This window comes from Camelus bactrianus, chromosome 5 (genome assembly GCF_048773025.1).
Source record: "Camelus bactrianus isolate YW-2024 breed Bactrian camel chromosome 5, ASM4877302v1, whole genome shotgun sequence".
NCBI classification, from domain to species: domain Eukaryota; kingdom Metazoa; phylum Chordata; class Mammalia; order Artiodactyla; family Camelidae; genus Camelus; species Camelus bactrianus.
The window spans coordinates 71,150,247-71,163,033 of NC_133543.1; the positions used below are offsets into that span (position 1 = coordinate 71,150,247).

Genomic DNA, 12,787 nt, shown 5'->3' on the forward strand with positions numbered 1-12,787 from the left:
CTCCTTTTAGTGTCAAAGTAATACTTGCCTCATAAAATAAGTTGAAAAATATTCACTCTCTTTTCTGTTTTCTGGAAAAGGTTGTGCATTATTGATGTCATGTCTTTTGTTTTGGGAGACTTCAACAGCAAAACCATAAAGACCTGGAGTTTTCTTTGTGGGAAGGTTTTAACTATGAATTTAATCTCTTCAGTAATTATTAGGCTATCCAGGTTGTATATTTCTTCTTTTGTAAGATTGTGTAGTTTGTGTCCTTAAGGAATTTTCTGACATAAAGTTGTTTATAATAGTCACTCATTATTCTTCTCTTTTTAAATTGTAGTTGATTTACAATGTTTCAGGTGTACAGCAGAATGATTCAGTTTTATATATATATGATTATTTTTCCATTTATAGGTTATTATAAGATATTGAATATAGTTCCCTGTGCTATACAGTAAGTCCTTTTTGTTTATCTATTTTATATAAACTAGTGTGATCTGTTAATCTCAAATTCCTAATTTATACCTCCCTCTTGCTCCTTTTCCCTTTGGTAACCATAAATTTGTTTTCTATGTCTGTGAGTCTATTTCTGGTTTGTAAATAAGTTGACTTGCATCATTTTTTAGATTCCATACATAAGTGATATCACATATTTGTCTTTGTCTGACTTAACTTCACTTAGTATGATAATCTCTAGGTCCAACCATGTTGCTACATATGGCATTATTTCATTCTTATGGCTGAGTAGTATTCCATTGTACGTATATACCACATCTTCTTTATCCATTCATCTGTTGATGGACATTCAGGTTGCTTCCATGTCTTGGCTGTTGTGAATAGTGCTGCTATGAACATTGGGGTGCACGTATCTTTCTGAATTAGAGTTTTCATCTCTTCCAGAAATATGCCCAGGAGTAAGATTGCTGGATCATATGGTAACTCTAATTTTAGTTTTTTCAGGGAAACTGTATACGGTTTTCTATAGTGGCTGCAGTAATTTACATTCCCACCAACAGTGTAGGAAGGTTCTCTTTTCTCCACACCCCCTCCAACATTTATTATTTGTAGACTTTTTGTTGATGGCCTCTCTGACCAGTGTGAGGTGATACCTCATTTTAGGCTGGATTTGCATTTCTCTAATAATTAGAATTGTTGAGCATCTTTTCAATTGCCTGTTGGCCATCTGTATGCCTTCTTTGAAGAAATGTCTATTTAGGTCCTATGCTCATTTTTTGATTGGGTTTTGTTTGTTCATTTGTTTTCTGTTTTGATATTGGGCTATATAAGCTGTTTATATATTTTGGAAATTAATCTCGTTGGTTACATCATTTGCAAATACTTTCTCCCATTCCATAATTTGTCTTTTCATTTTGTTGATGGTTTCCTTTGCTGCTCAAAAACTTTTAAGTTTAATTAGGTCACATTTGTTTATTTTTGCTTTTATCATTCTTTGAATATCTGTAGCATCCACAGTGTGTCACCTCTTTTATTCCTGATAAGAATAATTTATTTTATTCTTGATCAATCTGGCAAAATTTTATCAATTCTATTCATCTTCTCAAAGAGCTAACATTTGGATCATGGATTTTATGATTATTTTTCTGTTTTCTATTTTACTTATTTTGCTCTTATCTCATTTTTTCCTTCCATTTGATCTCTTTGGGTATATTGCTCTTATTTCCTAGTGTATGGAAGTTGGGAAATTGATTTTAGACTTTTTTTTCTTTTTTAATATAGGATATAGATGCTGTCAATTTCCCTCTAAATATGAATTTAGTTAGCTCCATCAAATTTTGGCATGACTCCATCTCCATAATCATTCGGGTACTTTCAAGTCTTTCCTTTGATTTTTTTACTTGACCTACAGTAGTATAGAGGAGTTATTAAGTTTCCAAAAATTGGGGGATTTTCTGGACATCTTTTGGTTACTGATTCCTGGTTATTAGTTATTAAGCTTTAGTAGGATGTAGATATTAGACCACATTGCTGAAATATCTTCATGTCTAAGGTCACTATGGGGAAAGTGACCTATTATTAAATTTTCAAAAGTTAGGGATTTTCCACCTATCTTTAAGACTATCTTCAAGCTATTTTTAAAGACTATCTTTATCTTTAAGCTATCTTTAAAACTGTTTTATTGTCCAAATATAGTCTATCATGGTAAATGTTTGGGGGTACTAAAAGAGAATGAATATTGCCTTACTTTTAGATGGAGTATTCTATAAAAGTAAATTAGGAATTTTGGGATGACTGTCTTCTATATTTTTACTGATTTTGTTTGCTTGTCCTGTAAATTCTTCAGATAAAAATATTAAAATATATGAGTATAATTGTGTATTTGTCTATTTTTTACTTCAGTTTTGTTGATTTTTGCTTCATCAATTTTGAAGTTATCTTATTAGGTACATACATGATTTATGATGTCTTAAAAACTTGCTGGAAATTTCTTTCATCAGATAGTAATATAGCCATTCCTGCTTTCTTTTGATGAGTGTTCTCATGGTTTATGTTTTTCCATTCTTTTACTTTTGACCAATTTATATCTTTATATTTAAAGTGCATTTCCTATAGGCAGCAAATAGTCGAGTCCTACTTTTTTAACCTAATAGGATGGTCATTTTTTTTAAGTTCTTTCAATATTTATATTCAGTAGAATTATTGATATGGTTAGTTTATATCAAAGACATTGTCATTTTTTTCTGTTTGTCCCTACTATTCTTGGCCCCCTTTTATTCTTCTGTTGAATGTTTTTATGGTTTTATTTTATTTCCTTTATTGAATTACTAAATATTGCTTTTTGCTTTTGCTTTTTTAGAGGTGCTACAGAATTTAGAGTATACATTCAAATAATATTAATATTTATAAAGAAATAAAAAATTAAATATGTGATATAAAAAGTTAGAAAAGTAATTTTAAAATAATGGGGAAAAAATTTAAAGACAGAAAATACCAAATTAGAAAACAACAATATTGATAAACTTTAAAACCTGTTATTTGAAAAAAGAATAAACAAAACATTAACCAATCTTATTTTTAAAAAGTGAAAAATAACTAAATTCAGAAAATAAGAAAAAAGTTAACAGAGAAAGAAATTTTTTTAAAGTCATATGAAACTATTTTTTTTCAACTCTTCTAATACCCTTGAAAGCCTGGATGAAATAAATAATAGTCTACAAATTTTTTTACCAAAAAACTTACCCAAGAGGCAAAAGACAACTTAAAAGATTGGTTTTTATAGAAAAAGAAATAAAGAAAAAAGTTCAATTTTCACAGAAGAAACACTTCAACTATTTCAGTATCTTCAACATGTTTTCACAGAGAAATTTCTCCAAAATTTTGACATAAGATAACTCCAATTCTATTTGTTTAAACCTTTTCAGGACATAATATTTTTAATTTTTATATTAATCCAGAATAAAATGGCAAAATTTAACAAAATTGGAAAAGTAAAGTAAGCAATCATCTACCTTTATTTATGAATGTCAATACAAAAAAAAAAACAACCTAGCAGCAGTTAAAAAGACTGCTGTATCATAAGCAAATGTGGGTCGTTACAGAAATCCAAGGATTGTTTATAATAGAAAATCACTAATATAATCTCTCACAGTAGGGTCGCTAGGGAGAAATATAGATAGGATCATATCTACAGGTGATGAAAGGTATTTGAAGAATTTTAATATCTATTCTTTTAAACCACATTCAATAAAATAAAACAGATGCATATTTTCTAACCACAGGAATATATATTGATATGGTCTTTGACTCAGCTTCTAATTAATATAGAAAGCTTCATGTATCTAAACATATTGTTCTAATGAATGCAAACATCTGAGATAAGATATAGTCTCAGAATTTAAAGCATGAAAGATTTGCTAGTAGGTATTTAAAAACTGAGACAATTTCAACCCACTCTATCTTGTTATTCAGAGAAGTAAGGTTAAAATGGTAATGTAAAAAGATGATAGTATTAAACATAAAGATATACAAAATTTGTGTTCCTGAAAAAATGCAAATATCCAAATGTGTAATGAAAGAAATATGTCACCCCTGAAAAAGAAGATAAATTTACATATCAAAATGGCATACCCCATAGAGAAAAAAGCTGATTCTGAACTATCACCATCATAACCTCACAATCTATCCCCCAAATGTACTGAACCATAAGAATAAAGAAAAAGTCTTGTGAACAAAGTAAAAAGAGGCAAATTAATTCAGCTACATCAGACATTTTTACAGCAATCTTCAATGCTATAAAACAGTGAAGCAGTATCTGTAAATTAAGAAAAAATAAAATAAAACTCAAAAATTAATACCCGATTAAATTTTCCTTTTTGTACACAAGTAACAGACAAGATAATTTCCCTATGAGCTCTTTCTGAAATAAAAATATCTTACTATAAAAATACTTTGCTGTGGAAAATATGCAGCTATGGGTATTTGCTCTATTTACATATAGCATTTAGACTAACCAACTGTGGGAAGCATGGTTTCAAAACAGAATGTAACCTTTATAAATGTTGAAAATCAATATTTGTTTCTCAAAGTATAAACATACCAGATGGCCACATCTTGTATGGTAATAATGGAAGTTTATAACCAAATAATATACTCATTAGACACTGCAAAAATACTAAAATCATTGTTTTTTTAAAATTTCTTGATATAAAAGATGTATATCAGTATACACATTTTATATAAGAAACTCTTCATTGAAATTTCAAGAAAAAACACTAATAAATGGACAAGGTAAATATTTATTATTTTGAACCAATAGTCTTCTGCCAATATTAATAACAGCAATGCAAAATTCCCTTTTTTCTCAATGTGTATGAGAAAAAAAGAGAGTGGGGAGTGGATTTTTGTATTTGTGACTATCTGGACAATATCTGATTGCAAATTTGTGAATTATAAAGCTGAATACAATGATATCAGGAGGAATGGCCATCAATCAAACAGAGTGTCTCACTTATAAAAATCATCATGTAACTCTTTGACTAAAACTGACCCTCATTATGAGGGAAAATCCTGTCATCTGCCAAAATAGTTTTACAGACCCAAGCCCTTTAACATTAACTGAGAGGCATCAATGACTTTAATGAAGGGAGACGACTGGAATTCAAATGATTATTGTCGAAAAGGTCAACAGTCTTAATGAATCAACTCCCTTGCTGATAGCATTAGCTCAAGTCTGGTCCTAATATATATTTTTAAAAAATTGCAAAAAAGTTAGCTCAGGTGGCTCTTAGTTATTTGATTATGGATGCTGTAGTTTTAATAAACGTAACTTACAGGCAAGGTCTATGCTGTAAGTCTTCAATTTGAATGTAAAAGTCATCAGACTCAGATCTTCTGCTGATTAAAGTTAATTAAATTGACATACGCTATCTTTAGTTGTCCAGTAATCTCCATGTTATTCTAAAAGGAATGAATCAAAAACAGGGAGCATCTCAACAATTCAATGAACTCAGACCGTTATCTTGTGCAGATTTGTACTTAAACCCTCCAGGTCCATCAGCTCTGAGCGTTGTGTTTTATATCTTTAAAGACATGTGTTCATGCTTGCTCTGCTTTAAATAGAGAGAATATTCTATTGTTGTTGTTGTTGTTGTTGTTCTTGTTCTTGTTGTTGCTGCTGCTGCAAAAAGCTTTATTGTTTCCATTTGGTCCAAGGCTTGGGAGAGGGCTCCAGGATGGTTAAAAAGCTGCCTGGTGACTGCAGAGAGAGGCTTCAGGCAGATGCCCTGACACCAGAGGGGCTCCGCAAAGGCGGCTGGGTTGCAGAGGTTCCTAGTCATGCTTGAGGGTGAGCCTCTTGAAGAGATACTCGCCCAGGCCCGCCTGCGGACCAGAAAGCCTGCAGAGGCTAGTCAGGTAGTCGCCTATCATCTTGATGAGTTTCACCTCCTCATCCAGGAAGTGGTTCTCCAGGAAGTCACAAAGATGTGGGTCTGTGCGGGCAGAACCTAGGGCATGCAGATCCAAAAGGGCCTGGTTTAGGTTCTTTTCCAGGACAATAGCAGCTTCCATAGCATCCTGGGTTTTACCCCACTCATCTTGAGATGGCTTCTGCATGCCCTGGAAGAGGGTGTGGCCCCCGAACTGGTTTTTCATTTTCAAGAGATGCTCCGCGCCCTTGTGATTCTCCTCAGCCAATTCATGGAAAAAGTGGCCCACGCCCTCCAGAGCCACATCGTCACGGTCAAAATAGAAGCCCAGAGAGAGGGAGGTGTAGGAGGCCCACAGATGCATGTTGACCAGGTGGTTGATGGAGGCCTCCACCTCGCTGGAGTAATTCTGACAAATCTGGGAGCTCATGGTTGATCGGTAATAAGGAGTTAAGCTCACAAAATGGTGTTGGCTGGTCTCAGAGGCTGAAGATAGCACAGTGGCTGGTTCTGAAGGATGCAGCTGGAAAAAAGGTTGAAGAGTGGTTGGAGGCTGGAGCAAGGGGCATCCCTGGTCTGTTCCATCCAAACACTATTGAAGCAAGAGACAGATCCGCGGGACCACCGAACGCACTGCCGAGAGTATTCTTGCAATTATCACTTACAAGATGAGCAATGCTCTAGGTATTTGAATGAAATGTTATCTTTTCTCTTTACATTTGGCTTCGAAACTGTAAATTTTAAGCCTATAGTCTGTGCCATTTTCCTTTATATCACAGAGGTAACATTTTCTTTGATCACCATTTTCATAAGTGGAGAATATTTTCTTTACACTGCTTAGTGTATATTGGGTACCTTATCTCCTTTAAATATGTCAACACCCCTAATTACTTTTCTACATAACTGTTGTTGTTTTTTAATCTATTCTGGAAAATAAAATGGTTCTTACATACAAAATTTAAAAATCATTTTAGAAATCCTGCTGTCCAGGAAAAAAATGCAATTTGTGGCAAATATTTTATGCAAGTGAAAAGAGTTAATCTTCATTTCATCCGTTAAATGGTTACAGTTTACATGTGGTTTAATGAGCCTACCTATGCATGACGGATGTTGTTAAATTATGTAAATCTCATAATAAGTTTATCTAGTAATATGATCAGAATAACAGACAACGGTTCGCTTGAAGCCCCATGACAAATATAATAAAATGTTAGAAGAAGCATAACTTTAACTTTTTTTGGTATGGTAAGAAAATTAAAAGAAACATTTTTTTATAACATGTATGCATAACTTTCACATTGAGCTTTATTCTCTTTTTTGCCCCAAAGAAGTTGTTGGCTGCATATTCTGAAGGACTTGAAAACTAAGAATGTTTGTATCTCAACAACAAAGCTTATACCTATGAAAGAGAGATCAAAAACTGGCCCAGAAACTGTGAACAGCCCACACCCAAATTCTGCAGTACTTCTGAGAATAGAAAACCCATGCTCTTTGCATGATGAGCATTTGAAAGGTTAAAGTTTACAGCCAACTAAGAGTTCTATTGTTTAGGTCAAGTACCAGTGGGTGGGTAAAGCAGCCGCTGAACTGATGTGATTCAGAGGATCCTAAAAGATAGTCCCACTCCCTAGAACAAAAAGAACAAAATGTATTTCCTCATTTTTCTACCACAATGCCTGAAATGTCTAGTATTACCCAAAAACATGGAACCTGCAAATGTTACCTTATATGGCAAAATGGACTTCGCAGATGTGATTAAATGAATAGCCTTGAGATGGGGAGATTATACTTAATTATCTAGGTGGGTCCAAAATATAATCACAAGTGTACATATAAAAGGGAGACCAACAGAGATAGGACTACAGACAGAAGAGGCAATATGGTGACTGAGTCAAGATGCTACCCTCTGACTCTGAAGACAGAGAGAGGGTCCAGGAGCTCAAGAATGCAAGAAATGAAGCTCTAGAGGATGGAGAAGGCCTGGAATTAGATTATCTTATAGAGCCACTAGAGGGGGCTCAGCCCTGATTTTGGACTTTTGACCTCTAGAACCGTAAGATAATAAATTTGTACTGGTGTGTTTTTAAGTCACCAAGATTATGGTAATTTTTTATAGAAGCAATAGGAACATAATATAGTTAGCAATCATACGGATGATTTAGTCATCTGAATCCCTTCCATATATGTGCCTTCTGATTAGGAATGGGGTTTTATTCTGGACTCAAAAAGAAGGCTACTTAGAAGAAGATAGGGGCTTGGGCAGAGCACAGTGGAGGGCAGCACAGTTTCTATTCCACTTCTTAGAATTATATCTTATTTAATTCTGCCCTAACATATATTACCACACTTGGTCACCTAATTTCAATAATGTAAGCAACTTTTGACTTGACAGCAGGATAGATTTTCACTTTTTTGTTTCTTCTAGAGCATACATAGAGAACATTCTTAAAGAAACCTACAAAGAGAACATTCTTTTTTTCACTCTTATAATAAATGAAAAAAAGAAATGCTGTAACACTCTTCCTTTTCAAAGCAGTGGGAAAATGACCAACTCACATTGGGTGTTCAGATGTCTTTCCTTTTCTTTTCATTTGTGTCAGAAATAAATACCTCCTACTGAATCCACAGGATTTGTCACCTGTATTCAAAAGGACACAATGTTTATGAAAGTATATAAGAGAAATAAAAGAATTCTAGTTTAATCAGAGCTAATGATCTAGTTATGAAGGCAACTACATACTTACAGTATCTAATATATATCAGATTACTATCCACATTGGTTTGAAGGCTTAAGATATATATGTACTTCTATATTTTAAATCTTTCAAACCAATGTATCAGAAATATAATTTAAAGCCGTGCTTACAAAGGGAAGATGCCAAAGGGAAGTACCTGAATGCAATTAATCAGGAAAGCTTCCTGGAGGAAGTAAGCTTTAAGATGTGTTTTACCCAAAATAGAGTCATTGACTGGCAAAGAAGAAAACAGAAAGTTCAACAACTGCTGAATCCAGAGCCAAGAGGAAAAACAGCCCTGTCACAGAAAGCTAGGGATTTTCCCACAAACCAACATGGAGAAATAATGTAAGTGACACCTCTGTGGTTTGGGCTGGATATAGCAAGTGGAAACTGAGTACATTTTAAACCCCATTATGGCTCTTTGTTTAATGGCAAGTGTGAAACACCTCTGCTAAATCATTCCTGGCATAATCAATGTAGTCACTGCCGTGTCTAACTGCATTTTCATGGCTTTGCTGCCTTAGCGTATTTCCAGAGTCATACCTTCCTCTCCTTCACCAGTGCTCTACTAAAATGCTCTGGTAATCATCCTCTGCTGAAATTGAAGGCTGTGTCCTCTTCAGAGTGTTCATCTATGCCAATGGCCTTCTGAGTTTAATGGCATGTAATTACTGCTCCCTCCTTAAACTATGTAACTTCTGTAACTGTAAAAGTAAGCAATATTCTGCCAAAATTCCTCCCCTTTAGGAGAAACAGGAAAGTGAACCAAGGTTACTGGTACCCATGCCAAATAAAGAGACTGACAAAGTCGATTCATCCTCTTGTCCGCAGGATCAAATTAAAGGCACAAGCCAAGGCTTTCCCTGAGCCTTGACCTGGCTGGGGCAATGTGAAATAACCTTACTCCTCATCTGTGTCAGTTGAAACAGGGTTGTTTTGAGAGTGAGCCAAATTTGGGCTATTTATTTCTGTTAATACAATCAATTATTATGACAGTTCATCAGGGTTGGGAGTGAGTGAAATTTCTAAGGATGCTAGGTCTATAAGAATTCAATTATGAGTGGTTCTGTAGATTAGTGTCAGCACACTAATATTAAAACATTCTTGACCTCATCGCATATAAATACATCCAAGTGTAAATATCAGTCAGTCAGTCAGTCAGTCAATATATACAATATATCAAGCTCCCACAGAATTTTTGTAACATTTAGGTAGCTTCTCTACTGACAAGTAAAATAAAATAATAAAATAAGACAAAAGAAGATAACATATTTGTAAAAACACTGACAAATATGGTTAGTGGTATTTTCGGTAGCTGTTGCCTGTCACTAAAAAATGAAAATGCTAAAGAATATCTCCAGAGCATATATATCACTAAAATATTTTTAACATGAAAAAAAAATATTCTGAAGAGTAAAATTTCATTCTAAATATTTATATCCAAATATCAATTTTGATAAGAAAATGCATTACACTAAGGGAGTAGAACTAGTAATAATGGTAACTCTAGCACCCTCAGGCTACCTCACACCTTTGTATATCTGTGTCTGACATGCAGGAGACATTAACATCTTTTGCTTGCCAAGTATATTTCAAAGCACAACCTTCACAGTGTTGTAGGGATTAAACCTTCCAAGTTTAGGATCTTTCACACAATGCGAATGTATCTCAAATTGTCTCCTTCCCTCTATCAGTCAAATTGTGTATATTTAAGGACATTTGTCCTCCTGGATTAATCTAGACTTTTTCTGTAGCAGTCATCAAAGCAGACTGCTCAGATCTCCCTTTAAGAGAAGCTGCCTAGGAAGCACAGGTGATCGACAGCCTCCAAATGCTACAACTTTGAACCCACCACAGCATTCATGCCAGACCACGCCTAGCCTGCTGCCCCCAGTCAATGACTGAGCAACAGCAGGGGTGAAGGAGAGGAGTAGAGCCCCCTACCTGCCTGAGAATTCCTACAGAATGCGAGAATTCCTACAGCTAACCCACAAGTTAGCTAGAGAACTTGCTATCAGCCTGCCTGAAACTCGCAAGACAACACTGAATTCTGAGGCTCTTCCTATCCAATCGTTCCTTTGCTCACTTACAGTTGAGATGTAAAATCTCCTGCAAATATGGTTCAGTCTTTGCATTTGCTTTTTGGAGGACCCAACTGGAAACAGGTGGTTCCAGGACTGGGGTGAAAGAAGGAGCAACCCCACTCATTATCACTCTCAATGATCCCCTGGGGGGCACTGAGCATCCCATCCCCATAACTGTAAGCTTGTAGGGTTAGAAGTCTTGGTCCTCAAGAAGAGTACACTCTTGCCATGGGACATAGCAAGAGTTTCATTGAATTATTAGCTACAGGGAAGTCTGGACTCCTTATGCTCAGAGACCCTGGCAAAAAAAAAGAGTTACCAACTTGTCAGGGTAAATTGACTGGGCAGCAAGAGGAGATAGGGCTGCTTTTATATAACATACTAGGGTAAGGGAGGAATGTGAAACCCAGCAATCCTCTTGATATTCCTTTGCCCAGTAGTAACTGGAAATAGACACACAAAGCAACCTGGCACTGGGAAATGTTTAGTTACCAAAGGCTCAGAATCCCCTGGAGTGAAGATTTAGGTCATGCACCTACAGGTAAGCTATCAATACCTGCTCAAGCAACAAGCAGAGGTGAAGAGAATTTACAGTTGGGAAGGGTGGGTAATTCATTTCACTAACCACTAACATCCCTCGTCTAAGTTTCCTCCCAGGAATAATGGCCCATCGGAACCATAGAATGACTGCCCACTTCTAGTGGGAGAAGAGGATCTCTGCAGCTCAAGGCGACTTGAAATGTGTCCCACTCAGATCTCCCTTCAAGAAACCCACTGTGGGAGCACAGATGGTTGACAGCCTTCAGCTGCCACAGCTCTGGATGCACCATGGCCTTCATGCCACTCCAAACGTCTCCTGGGTGGCCCCAGCCAATGACTGAGCTCCACAGGGTGTACCAGAACCTGGCCATTCCCGCCCCATGTTAATTGCTCTATTGGGCAACTTTCGGATTAGCTTGGCTAAAACATTCTCAGAATTGTGCCTCGCTGGGAAACTTCTTATACTCAATGCTTTCTTACCTCGCTTTTCCCACAGATGGTCAGGAGTTCTTTCTCCTTTCTCCTGCTGCTTCTTCCTTAGGTTTCACAAGCATTTACCCCAATAAACATGCTGCATATCTAGTCCAGTCTTGGCATCTGCTTCTCAGAGGACATAAACTGACACAATTTCTTAATAAAAAAGGTGGTCTGCTTTAACTGATTCAGCATACCACGAGCAGATAGGTTGTGTAACCTCCTTTTGACAATATCTTTCAATCAGAATCTGTCCCAGTTTTGTTGCTTTCAATGTCTCGACACAGTCTATTCAAAAATTTGAATGCTCTTTACAAAAAACTAGTTGCTTTAATATGGCCAGTCTTCTGATATTAAGTGAAAGTGAACAAGTGTTCTTCTATTTCCATAAATGTGTTTTCTTCATTTTCCACAAATGAAAATCTTAATCTTTTACATGAACTATTTACTGATCATTCACTCCCCAGGTCCTTCTTGGCTGTATTACATCATGCCCTCACCCGGATTAAAATAAGAGGTCTCTAAATTATGCCACCTGGACACTACTTACACTATGGGAACCTATTTTGGTTCTGAAACATCTCCCCCTACCTACTCAATTACATAACTTAGGTGATATTTTCTAGAGAATTATCCCCCATAAATGCACAGATTCCAGACTTGGTTCCTTTAAGTGTTCTTAGACTATCCTGCTAAAACATTCCACGAACTCACTCACCAGTAATTGCCATTAATTTCTTTGCCAGGAGATTTGTTTTAAGTATGTTTACAAAAAAATTAGACAGGAGTTAGATTTATTGCTGCCATTTTGATTTGCAAAAATTTTTGATATAATAGGAAAAAAATCAAACCCTTTGTCATATATGTCACAAATATTTCTCCTTCAAGATTTTATTTTCCTTTGCATATTACTAGGGACATTTTCTGATCAATGGAAGTACTTGTTTACATAGTGCTATTTTTTTTTCTTTAGCCAATTCTATCATTTCTTTTTTTCAGAATTCAGCCATGTGGGTTATAATTAGATAGTAAGAGCCCCTTTTAAGACAAAATAAACCTTAAACTTACCTTTTAGAACTCATAG

At 35.5% G+C, this 12,787-nt stretch overlaps 1 pseudogene; it reads right to left on the reverse strand.

The window, feature by feature from the left end:
* Positions 1-5,769: 5,769 nt before the first annotated feature.
* On the reverse strand, positions 5,770-6,373 carry LOC105072942 (ferritin light chain pseudogene; annotated as a pseudogene).
* Positions 6,374-12,787: the final 6,414 nt, after the last annotated feature.